The sequence below is a fragment of the Macaca nemestrina genome, chromosome 17 (assembly GCF_043159975.1).
Source record: "Macaca nemestrina isolate mMacNem1 chromosome 17, mMacNem.hap1, whole genome shotgun sequence".
Lineage (NCBI taxonomy): Eukaryota > Metazoa > Chordata > Mammalia > Primates > Cercopithecidae > Macaca > Macaca nemestrina.
Window position 1 is genome coordinate 80,962,939 of NC_092141.1, and position 12,891 is coordinate 80,975,829.

The 12,891-nt window shown below is 42.6% G+C and overlaps 1 long non-coding RNA gene across 2 annotated transcripts in view; it reads right to left on the reverse strand.

Annotated features, from left to right (window-relative positions):
- The window catches only part of LOC105469082 (uncharacterized), a 96,558-nt gene that overhangs the window by 40,818 nt on the left and 42,849 nt on the right, over nucleotides 1-12,891 (reverse strand). Inside the window, exons 6-7 of one of the 2 annotated variants that reach the window (XR_011615977.1) lie at nucleotides 12,637-12,667; nucleotides 11,627-11,764 (exon numbers count right to left, since the gene is read on the reverse strand). The exons of the other annotated variant lie outside the window; for it this stretch is intronic. This is a non-coding gene — a long non-coding RNA (uncharacterized lncRNA). The remainder of the gene's footprint in view (nucleotides 1-11,626; nucleotides 11,765-12,636; nucleotides 12,668-12,891) is intronic. 2 annotated transcript variants of the gene reach the window in all.

Genomic DNA, 12,891 nt, shown 5'->3' on the forward strand with positions numbered 1-12,891 from the left:
TGGGCACAGACCCATGGAGGCTCAGGGTCAGAAGCATACCTTGTGCTATCCCCAGATGGGGAAGGCAGCAGCCAATCCCACCTCTGGGGGAGCCTCTCCCTAATCCCAATCCAGATTCTGAGCACGTCCTGGGATGGAAGTTGCAATCTCCTTGGGGGTCTCCAGTCTACTGTGGGTGGGGGTTATGAACCCATGACTTGCTGATTCCTGGCCAGGACCCGGCATTTGCATTTTTCACTGAGCCCCACAAATGATGTGGGCCTGGCCCTGGTTGAAATACAAACCCAGACACCTCAAGTCCAGAGATAGAGCTACCAATCAAAGTGCAAGACACCTTGTTCTTCAATCCATAAGAGCCAGCACCTTTTTATTAAGGCTTCAGCTGTTCAAAGAGCTCCTTGCTCCAGGATTGGCGGACTCCTCCTTCTTCAAAGCTCACATGACAAGAAGAGGAAATGTGTGTGACTGGTCCCCAGAAGGCCCCAGGCTTTGTCACGTGCTTATCCCACAGGAAGAGGGATTTTTCCATTCCGTCCAGGTGTCTTACGCTCGCCTTGTATTTTCTTCAGGTTCTCTTAATCATTCTTCTAAGAGCACTAATTAGGGTAAAATTTCCCCCAAAGGATAAAGGGCCAGGTTCCCTGGACTTATGAAATAGCCTATAACGTTGGAGTTTACTCCAGTGAAAGAAAAAGCCCAGGCAAGGAGCCAGTATCAGTTCCTTAAGGAATCCCTTTTGCTGAGAGTCCCAACTTCCTAGAATCCTGAGACATGTTCCAGTGTTTTCTTGGGATGACTAACATATAACTCCCCAAAGGGTAGGAGCTCTGCTTAACTCACAAGTTACTGGCCCAGGACCATGCCTTGCAAATGACAGATACTTTATAAGTATTGAGGGCATTGGCGTTTTTGTGGGAGAGAGGGGTTGTGGGTATTTTGGGGGTTTTTTGTTTTTAGAGATGGGATCTTTTTCACCCAGGATCTTAACTCACTGCAGCCTCGAATTCCTGGACCTAAGGGATCCTCCTACCTCAACCTCCTGAGCACCTGGGACTACAGACACGTGCCACTACACCTGGGCACTGGCGTTTTTGAATGGACCTAATTCATACACTGACATTGGACTTATTAACTCTGTCACTGGCATCTGTATCATCTTTAGGTCTAGATTTTTAGAGTTAAGATTGAGGAGGAAAATCCGCATCCTTTATCTGGTCTGTTCCTTTTTTTTTTTTATCAGTCCCTACAATAACCAACAGCAAACAAGCCAGGGACCCTTGGCTCCGTAACAAAGCCAAACAGGTGTGAGAGATTAGCTCCCTGGATGGAGCCTCTGTCCAACAAAACAATGTCAAATTCCCCCCTAATAAAGTCCAGAGCTGTAAGCAATTCCCCCTTGTTATTAAGCAGGAAAGAAAATACAGCCGGCTCCTTCCCAATTAGCTTGGAGGACCCTCCAATGAGCCGAATTTAAACCAGAGACCTGCCACGATCTGGATTCCACCATAAATAGGGCCTGCCTTCTCCCAAGAATGAAAACTCACTGGCCCAAGCTCCCAGCCTTCTTGGCACGCTGGTGCAGACAGCCCCCAAACCCCCACCCCAATATCCATGGGCTGTCTCTGCCTCTGATTCAAACCATCTTTACAACTCCCTGCCAAATCCCTTACTTTGATTTTCCATATGGAGGCTTGGTCTCATTTGCCAGGTTGGTGTTTATAAGGATGGGTTTTTTGACAGTTTCGCTGTCAGTGAAACAGAGGATGGGACCCCACCCCTTAAACATGAATCACTTTCTTGTCATCCAAAAAAGAATGAAAGATCAACATTCTGAAGCAATAACAACAACAAAATAGAAACCCCAGAGGTATCTAGCAATGGGAAGTCTCGTCTTTCCTTCCTTCCCCCATCCCCTGCCTCAAACTAATAGGCCATGGAGTGGATGATAGAAAGACTCCAAGGTGCTTCAAAGAATGGCCCATCACTCTGTTACCTCGTGTTTACACATGGGGTACATAAATGCAGACTGCAAATGTCACCTGATTGTTTCCCCCACATCATCTTAGACAGTGGTCAGAGGGAATCTCTTTCCATCTTGAACATCTTACCTGAATAGGGAATGTTTAAACATTCTTCATCTCAGTAAATATTGTGATGGCCAGGCTATGCCCTAAGACTGTAAAGCGTTGTATTGGTCTGTTCTCATGCTATTAATAAAGACATACCTGAGATTGAGCAATTTATGAAGGAAACAGGTTTAATTGACTCACAGTTCCACATAGCTGGGGAGGCCTCACAATCACAGCAGAAGGCAAATGAGGAGCAAAGACATGTCTTACATGGCAGCAGGCAAGAGAGCTTGTGCAGGGGAACTCCCCTTTATAAAACCATCAGATCTAATGAGACTTACTCACTGTCACAGGAAAGACCCACCCCCGTGATTCAATTACCTCCCACAGGTTCCCTCCCACAACACATGGGAATTATGGGAGCTACAATTCAAGATGAGATTTGAGTGGGGACACAGCCAAACTGTATCAAGCATCAATTCATTTAATTATCTCAAGGACCCTGTGTTAGCCTGTTCTTGCATTGCTATAAAGAAACACCTGAGGCTGGGTAATTTGTAAGGAAAAGACGTTTAATTGCTCATGGTTCTGCAGGCTGTATAGGAAGCATGATGCTGGCATCTGCTTGAGGCCTCAGGAAACGTACAATCATAGTGGAAGGAGAAGGAAGAGCTTGTACTTCACTTGGTGAAAGCAGGAGCAAGGTGGGGGAAGGTGCACACACTTTTAAAAACCACATCTTAGGAGAATTCACTCACTCACTATCAGGAGGACAGTACCAAAGGGATGGTAATAAACCATTTGTATTAGTCTGTTTTCACACTGCTTTGAAGATACTGCCTGAGACTGGATAATTTATAAATAAAAGAGATTTAATTGACTCACAGTTCTGCATGGTTGAAGAAGCCTCAGGAAACTTACAATCATGGTGGAAGGCAAAGGAGGAGCAAGGCATGTCTTACATGTCAGTAGGAGAGACAGCAAGAGCAGGAGAATCTGCCACTTATAAACCATTCAGATCTCATGATAACTCCCTCACTATCACGAGAACAACATGGGGGAAACCAGCCCCATGATCCAGTCACCTCCCGCCAGTTCCCTCCCTCGACGTGGGGATTATAATACGAGATGAGAGGGACACAGAGCCAAACCATATCATTATTCATGAGAAATCTACCCTCATAATCCAATCAGCTCCTACCAGACCCCACCTCCAACACTGGGGATTACAATTCAACATGAGATTTGGGTGGGGACACAGATTCAAACCATATCAGACCCTATGAATTTCCTCTCATTTTTTTAAATGACATAACTGAGTATTTTAAACTACTCATCCAAAGCAACAGCTAGCCACTGATAGAGCTAACATTTGAACCCAGCATTGAGTTCCAGAACTGTGGTAGACTTCTATTTGCCAAATATTCCTGATCCCTCCTTAGCCCTACCTTCTGGGCACATCGCAGGTGTATTAGTCCGTTCTCACATTGCTAATAAAGACATACCTGAGACTGGGTAATTTATAAAGGAAAGAGGTTTAATTGAGTCGCAGTTCCACATGTCTGGGGAGGCTTATAATCACAGCAGAAGGTAAATGAGGAGCAAAGTCATGTCTTACATGGCAACAGGCAAGAGAGCATGTGCAGGGGAACTCCCCTTTACAAAACCGTCAGATCTCATGAGACTTTTTCACTATCATGAGAACGGCACAGAAAAGACACACCCCCATGATTCAATTACCTACCACCAGGTCCCTCCCACAACACATGGGAATTATAGGAGCTACAATTCACGATGAGATTTGGGTTGGGACACAGCAAAACCATATCCACAGGACTACATTTCTTGGGCTCTGGTATTTGGTGGGGCCTTGTGACTGGTGCTGGGCTATGAGTTGTGAACAGAGGTAATGTATACCACTCATTACCCAGGCTGAGCCAATGTGCATTCCCCCAGAAGGCACTGTGCCCTCTGCCATGCTCCCTGGCAATATTCCAGAAAGTTCCAGCCTGAGTCCCAGAATATGGATGACAATGACAAGCAGGCTATCACCTCAGCTTCTGGTGATAGACACACAGTGTAAGAAATACACTTTCATTGTCTTAATCCATTAAGATGTGGGGTCATTGCCATAAGAGTGAGGAAGACAGCTAGTTTTGAAGGAAGCGAAAGGACAAAGCTTATGAAGGGATTTCTGGGGTGACTATCTATGTTCTATTTCCCAACTCGAGTGCTGGTTACAGGGATATTAGGTGTTTTTTGTTTTTTTTTTTTGTTTTTTTTTTTTTTTGAGACAGAGTCTTGCTCTGTCACCCAGGCTGTGCCTGGCTAATTTCTTGTATTTTTAGTAGAAACGGGGTTTCACCATGTTGCCGGGATGGTCTCGATCTCCTGACCTTGTGATCTGCCCGCCTTGGCCTCCCAAAGTGCTGGGATTACAGGCGTGAGCCACCGCGCCCGGTCAGCTTTCTAATAATATGATAAATATTTGTTTTGTGTGGGTTTCTATATCTGTGTTTTATTTGACATGAAAAGGTTACAAAGTGTTTGAGGGTTGTTACCACACCCTAATGCAACCAACGCTGACTGATACACCGTCACGGTCCCTTTTATAACGTGCTTTCTTATGTCTCAGTTATCCCCCTTCTGCTTCAATGTCAACAAATTTCTATCTTCTGACATACAAGAACTAAAACCTTTGTTTTTTCTGATAAGTCTAAGTCTCTTAATAGAAAGGACAAAGTAGAAATTTGAAATGAAATATGAAACGCATTATGGAGGCAAAAAGTCTTCAAATGTGCCTCTTCTAGAATTTCCTTAGGGATTATGGCTTCATTCCAAAAGGCAAGACATGATTGACCCTGAAATAGAGAATGCCAGTATTGGACCTCACCTGAACTCTCTCTCTGAGTCTGCTTTTCCCTCTTCCAGATCCCACAACACAACTCCTTGTGGTTACTTTAATTTTTAATGCATGGCACTCTTTTTTTTTTTTTTCTTGAGACGGAGTCTCGCTCTGTCACTCAGGCTGGAGTGCAGTGGTGCAATCTCGGCTCACTGCAAGCTCTGCCTCCCAGGTTCACACCATTCTCCTGCCTCAGCCTCCCTACTAGCTGGGACTACAGGCACTCGCCACCATGCCCGGCTAATATTTTTGTATGTTTAGTAGAGACGGGGTTTCACCATGTTAGCCAGGATGGTCTCCATCTCCTGACCTCATGATCTGCCCGCCTTGGCCTCCCAAAGTGCTGGGATTACAGGCGTGAGCCACTGCACCTAGGCCAATGCGTGGCACTCTTATTAGCTGTACACACCGAGTGGGGGCAAATTAAGATATTAGCTTCATGAGAGATATTTAGTGAGGAAGGCTCACCAAGAGAGAAGGTCTTGATTACTTTCAACTTGTTCTTATTGGCAAATGTCTGAAAGATATTCAAAGGTAGGCTCTAATACATCTACAGAAAAGCCAGGGTACAAAGGGCAGACGGAAACTATAATGCCTTTTCTCCTGCCATGAACCTAGCTCAAGCAATAAAGGGTGGCACTTGTGACATAAGGGAGCTTGGAAAGATAGGGAGTCACTAGATATTGTGCCAAAACAGCTTCCACACTCCAACCAATGTTAGCCATAGAGAGGCAGGATGCTTTCCTTTGGGGGCCATCAACTAGTGTGATATTCTATAATCCATTCCCCTTCTATGTATGTCCTCTCCTAAATAAATCCATCATTTCAAAGGGAAATGACAAAGACTGCCAGTTCTTTTTAAAAGATTTGTTGTTTGGGCTTTTGTTTGTTTGTTTTATTACTGATCTACTCATCTACAAAAGTTGTCTGCAGTTTCAACTGTATTTTAGAAATCTTGCCCTCTTGGCCGGGCACCATGGGTCACGCCTGTAATCCCAGCACTTTGGGAGGCTGAGGCAGGTGGATCACGAGGTCAGGAGTTCGAGACCAGCCTGGCCAACATAGTGAAACTCCATCTCTACTAAAAATACAAAAAATTAGCCAGGCATGGTGGCAGGCGCCTGTAATCCCAGCTACTCGGGAGGCTGAGGCAGGAGAATTGCTTGAACCTGGGAGGCGGAGGTTGCAGTGAGCCAAGATCACACCATTGCACTGCAGCCTGGGTGACAGTGCAAGACTCTGTCTCAAAAAAAAAAAAAAAAAAAAAAAAAAGACAGAAAGAAAAAGGAATCGTCCCCTCTTGAAAACCAACTCCCAAACCAAGTCTCTGATTCTTATCACCCACCTGCAAGGCAAACTGCTGAGTATTCACTCCAGATTCAGCCCATTGAGGGTCCTCTATCAGCACTGGGAGGTTATTGACCAACAAGTTTTCCCAAGCTCTGTGCATGCTAATCTAACCTCATTAAGCCAACGCAAGAAGCTATGTGATTGATTTATCCTGTATAATAAAACCAGGCTATTACTCACCGGGCAACCTGGCACATTATCTGGTCCCTTCTGTAAGTGGTGGCAAACCAGCAATACCATAAACTGCTTTGCTATTTCGGGAGAGATAAATTGCTAATCTGTGGTTGTCATACCATAAATGGATTTTCATTACAGTCTGGGGCAACACTGAACTTCAAGGTCCTGTAATTATAATCCATTGATTTTTTATTGTCACCCACTAAAAGCAAAAGCATAAAATATTATCATTTTAACACCAAGTTCCAGTTGAGTGTGAACGCTGCTGCTGTAAATTACAGGTGGCAACCAACAGATGAAGCCAGTGACTCCCTTCTCCCTCATACCCGGAAACATGCCCAAGAGAAGCCGACACCAGGGATAAATCATTTACAAAGGCATCAAAACAGGCCATCTTTTCCAAGCACAGGAGTCTGCCCTTTCTCTCTCATGGCATTTCTCTCTTTCTACCAAACATCTTAGCTGTTTGCAAGAGATTAAATAGCATACCAGTACAGTCTACAGACTCAGGAGGCAAAATGCTTTATTTTGAATCCTGGATCCTCTTATTCTTCGTTGTATAATCTTGAGCAGCTGTGCCTCGGTTTTCTCCTCTGCGAAATGGGTAAGTTAATGGAAGTACTTACCTACCTTGCAGTGTTATGATGATGACTAAATGAGTTAAATGAGTTAATTTATGATGACTAAATGACTAAATGAGTTAATTCATGTCAAGCACTTAAAACTGTACCTGCACAGAGAAAGCATTCAATGCATGTCATGTATCATTCTTATTACCATTATGATTACCACATGAAAGAAACTATGAGTGGCTGTCATTCCTTGCCTTCTAGACTATAAGTCACTTTTTAGTAGGAAACTTGTTTTAGACATCTTTTAAAATATATATTTAGATATTTAGACTCTGAACTTATTAAAGGCAAATTCTGGGATTTACTAAATTTGAGGTCCCATGGGCCCAGCAGCATGCCTGTGGCACTCACACCTAACTGGACCCTGGTGTTAAAGGTATGTTTTATGCTTCTGCTTTTAGACAGAGATATACTCTCTCTATATATATTTTTTTATATTTATGTGTGTATATAGACATATATACATATATGTATATGTATAGATATCTATACATATACATATATATATATAGAGAGAGAGAGAGATAGTATTAAACAACTATTGAGTGAATAGAAGCTGGAAGTAATTTCCCACTTAGGAAGAAGACATTTTGACTATGAGACTAAGCCCCTAAGTGAACTGTGATTCCCACACAGGGTTACTGTAGAAAGGATTTCCACATTAAATAGAAGGTTGAACCAGAGGACATTCAATAACTTTTATCAGTCAAGACTATGAGATTCAATGACTCCATGACACTTGCAATTTCAGCTTCAGATTTCAGCCACTTTAAGGGAAAAAGAGACACATAGAAATCTTGACCCTGGGACTTGCAGCCCCACAGTGGCACTTCTCCAAGAAATGGATGGTTTTCACCTGTGGTAAATAAAATAAATATGAAGGTTTTTAACAATAGGAAAAAAGAAGGATCATCTAGCAGTAATTATAACCTAGACGGCCGAAGACTTATCTCTAAAAGGACCCAAAGCCATGAACGTCCTCCTCATGTATAAAAAAAAGGCTTTTATGCCCTCTATTCTCATAATTGAAAGAGGTAGACAACAGGAGGGGGGCAAAATATGGCTTTCCAGATGTGTCAGGGTTGTGATAAGTCATGTTTAAACTTTACCCAAAGTGAAATAAAGTGTCAACAGAAACTCCTGTCCAAACTCTCTGATCAGGTCAGGCAAACAACCAATCGAAAAAAAATCAATCAAATGTGAAAGGTGGCCCACAGGGGTGGGAATGCTTCACTCTGGGATTCCCATAGAAGCCAGGTCTATTTAGCAACATGTTTCTTGCCAGCTGCTGCTTCTCCTTGTGGTCCTGAAACAGCCAGAAGCACACCAGAGGGTGTCCTTTCATGAGCTGGCTTGACCCTGAGCAGGCTGAGAAGTTGGTGACATTTGCTAATGCCATGAGGAAGGAAGGATTCTGGGATGGATGGGCTCAAAACAGGTTGTCTGATCAGTCCCAGGGTCAGTGCTTTGAGAAGAGAGATGGCCTACACTCCTAAGAGGAATGGGAAATTGAGCCTTGATCTGGAATTCTGTAAATGCTCAAGGAAGTTAGTTCTTGAGGGTGAAAGAGGAGAGCAAAAATGTCTAAGTACACCTGGCAGAGTGAGAGCAATGTGCCTCCACGTGGCCCGTCCAGTTGGAAATAGACTGCATTTCCCCAGGGGTAAGGAGTCGGCAAGGATCAGACAGAAGCTTGAAGCCCAGCCAGACAGATTAGTGTTTAGGACACGGTTACAACTGCAAGAAGGAGGTAAAGTATACATAAATCAGAAATGGGAGAAAGGATCAATCTCATGAACTGAATAAATACGGCAGAATTAAATGTGTTTTGTGGACAGGAAGGTGTTTGGATCTTACCTTCCATAACAAATCAAATTCTAGACCCCTAGTGCAGACGGAACTCTTAAAGCATCACTATTCTAGCCGGGATACGCCCAGGAACCAAACGGGCTGATGGTTTCAGCTGGATAAGACTGGAAGACAGCAAGGACTTGACATTGGAAATGTACTCACAGACCCTCCTACCTGGGATAACTGACTTTAGAGCACACCTTCATTCCCACCCTTCTATATTTTAACATGGGACTGAGACTGGGACAGAGGTTAACGAGGCATCTCAAGCCAATCAAGAATTAGATCCATGTAACTGCATTTGATGAGGAAGTAAAAATTACTACAAACAACAAAAAAGTGTATATACGTTAACCAAGTAGCTATAATTCTAGGGTCTTATTTTTAAGGAAAAAAAATTCATTAAAGGTAGAAAAGGAGAAAAACGTAGGTGGAGAGAGAGGAAGAAAGTTGGATACGAAGGCATTTTGAATATCTATCACTATTACATTAGGAACTTCACATGAACCATTTCGTTTCCCTCTCACAAAACCTATGAGATTGAGACAATGCTGCTTATTATGGCATTGTTAATAATAGTGAAAAATTGAAAACAGCCTTCTTGTATACTGCTAAGAGAGTAAGCATTATGCTGCACCCTCATAATGTTTTACCACAGAGCCTTTAAAACTGTTTATAAAGAATTCTGTCCTGATAGGCAATGTTTATAGTATAATGGTAGTAGAAGTACACAAAATTGGTTATGCAATAGAATTACCAAAATAATTATATATTTTACTTGTTTATATGTATGTATGTAGGCAATATAGCTGTATCTTAATGTATCTACATGTTTATTAAAAAATTAGTGTGATAAATGGGTGGTGGGATCATGAATTATATTTATTTTCTTTCTTACTCTTTTCTATGCTTTCCGAAATTTTTACAATTAATGTAATTAGTTTTATAATAAGACAATGAAAATCTTTAATAGAAATAGCTTATTTACCATGTGCTGTTAATGCTAATATCTGAACATACAGTACTTTGCTAAAACACCATCATCAAAGGAATTGACTGGGCTATATTTGTCAAACAATGACAAACTACAGTCAATTGGAAAACACCTAAAATATGTCAATAAATGCTCTGCTGCTATCAGCTTTGCAATATACTTTATCTAGTCTCATGAAAAAAGCAACATCACGAGGCGTGTGACCCAAACAAATATATATTCAATGTGTTTCTAGTCTGAAAATAACACGCCCTGATAATGTCCTCCATTGCTATTGAGACTACTTTGCAACTAGAAACATTTGCTTAGAAAGTGGTTAAAATCATACATGTGTTATTGTTATTCCCACTTTTTAAAAATCTAAATAGTAAGTTGTAGTTTGTAACATGTTTTATTAATCAATGCCAATCCCAAGATAATAAGCCTAAGATAAAGAGTGTCATAAACATTTCAATAAGAACATATGGTGGGGGAAATTGACAGAGCGAGGCCTTTGAAGGGCAGTTTTCTTACTCCAAAGCAAGGTCATAAAAGGTGTTGGAAGATGAAAATAGACTGGGCAGGACCCAGTGGTCCATCACTGAGCGTGGCAGGCAGGGAGTGGCTTCCTTCCCTCCGCCAAACTCTACAGCCCACCTGTGCCCTCATCAATGGCCTGGGACTCAAGTTAGAGAGGGCCGAAAAGTGCTAATGAGACAAACAGGAAGGCAAATCATATTTAATGCCAGGAGACATAACTGATTTGCAGTTTAGCAGCTATAAACATGACTATTCCCAGATAGTCCAGATGGGAGACTTTTCATTATATTCAAGAGTTTAGATTAAGGCAAATAGGGTTGTGTTATCTAGAGGAGTCTATCTTGTTAAATATTCAAGTGTGTTTCCAAGGAAGATTATACAATATCTTGCTTGGAATATTACCATGGATAAGGTAGATATTAAGAGTAAATGATTGCCTACACACAACCATCTGAAAAGCAGTAAAAGACCTGCAACCAAAAGTGTTTTCTTCCATAAAGTATTACGATACCTAGAGTTTCACCACTGAAAAATTGAGCTAGGCACTATTTTTCTTTCAAGAACCCCATTTAAAAAGGCTAATAGAGGCTGGGCACAGTGGCTCACGCCTGTAATCCCAGCACTTTGGGAGGCCGAGGTGGGCAGATCACGAGGTCAGGAGATCGAGACCATCCTGGCTAACACAGTGAAACCCCGTCTCTACTAAAAATACAAAAAATTAGCCGGGCATGGTGGTGGGCGGCTGTAGTCCCAGCTACTTGGGAGGCTGAGGCAGGAGAATGGCGTGACCCCGAGAGGTGGAGCTTGCAGTGAGCCAAGATCGCGCCACTGCACTCCAGCCTGGGTGACTGAGTGAGACTCCATCTCAAAAAAAAAAAAAAAAAAAAAAAAATGCTAATAGAGTTGCTAGTGGTAACACAATGCAATGAGTTGCTGACATCTGGCCATGCAACAACAAATTAGCATGTGTTCCTCCATAGATGCAGAGATCTGAAATAGCCAGAACACTGCTCAGAAAAAAGGGGAAAGTCTCCAGAAGAAAAGAAGGCACCAAAAAAATCTATAAGTGCTGGAAGGAGAAGTAGTCCATGGGAAGCAATGTTGAAAACTGTGTAATCCTCAGTCTCACCTTGGGTGGCTCCTGCGTTTGGTGCTCCAAGGCAGGAGGGATGAAATAGTCATGAACATTCCCTTCAGATCCAGAGTTTCTGCATCCAGTTTTACATCCATTGCAAGTCTCTTAGTGACTTCCTTTCCATTTCTCACACTGTGAATGGACACAGGACCCACCAGAAGGGGAGACAGACATCCTTTGAAGCCAATCTTGATAAAGGAGGTACTTCCTTTTTACCCCATAGTCAGCCAATTTGTGGCCTATAAGCTAAAAACCAAATCTAAATACTGAATTTGAAACTTAGCACAATGACCACCACCATCTGAGCTCTCTGGAACTTCCAGGTGCTTAACAGTGTTTCTCAAACACAGCACTACTGACTTTTGGAACGAGTTAATCCCTTGTTGTGGGGCAAAGGGCTGACAGCTTTCCTGCACAGTGTAGGGATTTTAGTGGCATTCCCGGCCTCTACTCCCTGGGTTTTCCCCAGATGAGAACCACTGCACCAAATGAACAGAAATCTTTATTCTCAAGAAATACAGGCTACATAAGTGCAGTCTCATCTCATTCAACGCTTTGTGCCAAAGTTCCCCACTGGACTTGCAGCATGATTATAAACTCAGGGGTAACAGCAATGGATGTCTCTTCCAGGCCTATGCAAAAGCTTAAACAATAAAAAGACAATTCCCATGACTAGAAGAGACCTTCCCAAGAAGACCATTGGCCTATATGTCCAAAAGCCGTTGGGTTCTCTGCATGTGTGGTCCTAATTAGATCTGGGTAGCATTTGTAATGGAGGCATCTACATCTTTGTCTAACTGCCTATAGTACGGGGAATTATCATCTCCATAGGGGACATCTCAGTTGACTCATAGCAGCATCACCATAAACATCTCTATGATTCCCCATGGTATACTGTCACTCTGATCCCTGGCTGGGTTTGAGAACATATAAAAGATAGTACAAAGACTCTCTGTCCCATCCTGGTACCATCTTGCAGTGGCTTGTCTGGAGTTAGAACCTACCTATCTCTTGTCTTCAGAGCCGATGAGGTACCTTGGAATCAAAGACCATAAAAGTCAAAGCTGGAAGGAACATAAAAGACCACCCAACCAGCCTCTCATTTCATAGCGAAATTGGAAAGGGTTATCAGCTAAAAATGGACTGATCTAGTTCATAGCACCAAGGAAAAAATAGCCTCAAAGCAAGCAGAAACCTCAAACCAATGACAGTCAATCCTGCTTGGGTGGCTCTAGCTCTTTGCGGGAAAGCAGTAAAGC